The sequence below is a fragment of the Arachis hypogaea genome, chromosome 1 (genome assembly GCF_003086295.3).
Source record: "Arachis hypogaea cultivar Tifrunner chromosome 1, arahy.Tifrunner.gnm2.J5K5, whole genome shotgun sequence".
NCBI lineage: Eukaryota > Viridiplantae > Streptophyta > Magnoliopsida > Fabales > Fabaceae > Arachis > Arachis hypogaea.
In genome coordinates, this window is record NC_092036.1 from 25,179,188 (window position 1) to 25,181,637 (window position 2,450).

At 31.2% G+C, this 2,450-nt stretch overlaps 1 long non-coding RNA gene across 1 annotated transcript; it reads left to right on the forward strand.

Annotated features, from left to right (window-relative positions):
• The first annotated feature begins 379 nt into the window (after window positions 1-379).
• LOC112800949 (uncharacterized) lies at window positions 380-1,985 on the forward strand. The gene is made up of 2 exons (XR_003201619.3): window positions 380-726; window positions 1,675-1,985. It is a non-coding gene; the product is annotated as an uncharacterized lncRNA (long non-coding RNA).
• The last annotated feature ends 465 nt before the right edge of the window (window positions 1,986-2,450 follow it).

Below are 2,450 nucleotides of genomic sequence, written 5' to 3' on the forward strand. Positions count from 1 at the left end.
TGATGATTGAGATGATTGATGATGATAATGAGTTATGGTGATGATAGATTGATGAGTTAATGAATTGTGTTGTCTTGATTTTTGGGTTCACTACAACATTTTCGACCAATTGCAACATGTACTGTAAGTAACACTTAAAAAGTGTTGTTTAAAATAATAAAAAGCAATGCTTAATATTTGTTGCAATGAAATATTGCTATTGCAACACTTTTTTAACCAACACTACATAAGTGTTCCCTTTGATTAGATAGAGAACACGTGAAAGGCGTTGCTTCAGCAAAATACACATGCAACGCTTACCATGTACATAAATTACACTTTTCTAAAATTGCTTTAAAATTTTTAATAAGCTTCTCATTGTAAGTGTTGTCTAAAATATATAAACGTATTTTTATTTCTTTCAAATTTCAATTTTTCCTCTAAATATATCAATAGAAAACCAAATGATTCAAACACAGAAACATTCATTCATTCATCGTCTTCACATTCCTAATAAAATGTTAAACAAAATGCTACTAGTAACCCTAACCCTAAATCGATGTAATTCGTGGTTCCTTCTCTACTCGAGGAGAAGCATTCCCTCTCTCTTTGTGTTCCTCCCTACTCGCTTTGTTGTGCTCTTTTTGTGTTCCTCTCTACTCTGGTTCGTCGTGCTAGTCAGGTTTTTCTCTTCTCCTTGGTTTGCTCGTGTTCCTGCTCTCGCCTTGTTAGTTTACATCAATTCAGGTAGTATATTTTTTAGTTGAGTTTTTCTTTTTCTGCTGATCTATTTTTTCATTCATTTCTGTTTTCAACACAGTTTACCTCGTGTTCCTTGCTTTCTCTGTTCTTTGCACTGTGTTAGTTACTTCTCTCTGCATTTTCCCGAAATTGCATAGTACCAGATTCGGTTTTGTTCTGCGTTTGATATGCAGCCAAACTTATTTCGTTTCATTAAGTGCGCACTTCAAATCTTCCCTTTCCTATTCTAATTGCTCTATTTTATGTGTGTGTGATTTTTTTAAGAAAAAGGAAATTGTATGTCTCTATTTGCTGTTTTTCTGAGCTATTACGATTACATATACTAAGGCCTTGTTTTTTCATTGGTGAAAAAATGGAAAAAAAATTAAGTTAATGTTGAGCGTGGCATTCTAGTAGAATAATAGCAGGGGCAAAGATTTACATCTTAGATTTCTTTTTTTCATTTATAAGTTAAGCATAGGAGAGAGATTCATCACTACAACGGAAGAACTCTATTGTGATAAATAAACTCAATAAAAATAATATAATAGAATGCAAATATTTTTGTCAAGTACAAGTTTATGCAATTTTTTTACGGTAAAAATATCAAAAATTAAACGTGTTTTAGTTAAAGGTTAAAATTACAGCTAGAAGTGGACCTAACCAACTTATAATCCAACTCCTTTTGTCTTAGCTGTCCAACAAATGGTACAATCATGGCTCATACAAACTCCATTTCTATGCTTACAATTATATTATCAATGCTCTCTATGGTTAATTACTGCTAATTCATGAGAAATTGAATTTGAATTTGATCATATATGTTACTCTCTTTATAGTGTTTCTTTTAATTTCTTATTAAAAAAACTTAAATCACTATTTTGCCATTATATTGGGTTTGGTCTAACTGTATGAAATTGAAACTAACTTGTTTTTAGTTATTTGTTTCATCAGCTCAGAGATTTTTATGGTGGTGGAGTTAACATGCTACAAGAAGAAGAAAAAGTCATAACAGGTGATAGACAATAATAGTGAGGCAAGGTTTTTGGGATTTGAATTTGGTAGTTTTGGAATATTGGGAAAAATTTGTTAGTTTGATGACTTGTATATCATAGTCAAATGGAGTTGTTTGAATCATATTTTCATAGAGTTCAATTATGTTAATTTTACAACTTTTGGTGTTTATTAGTATCTTGGCATCATGGGCATTGTATTTAATTTGTTTGTGGATTTTGATTCAATAATGATATCTGAGATTGTGTTAACCATCTGTATTTGATGATTTGCTTATCTCCTTTTACTGTTGCTTGTCTACTTCAAGAAGTTAGAGATGACTGATGATTAAGTCTTAGGATTCATTGCCAACTTTCTTGGCATTTCAGTTTTGCTTTGGTATAGCATATCACTTGTTTGTGACCAACCTTAAATATGAAGCTAGCTAGAATACTTTGGATTTTCTGATGTATATGAGACAAAAAAAGTTTTGATTGCCAGCGTAAAGTGTTTATTAGCTATGGAGTTGTTATTAACTAAGAGTGTGAATTGTCAATTGACCTGAATTCTTAGCCTATTGTTGGTTCTTATTTTGTTCTCATTATGATAATGAAACTAAAGCTGAATTGTTTTAATTATTTTGTCTTCATTATCTTAAAATGATTCCTCTGGTGGTGGAGTTAGCAAGCTACAAGAAGAAAAAGTCATAACAGGTTTATTAGATGGAAGTAGAGAGT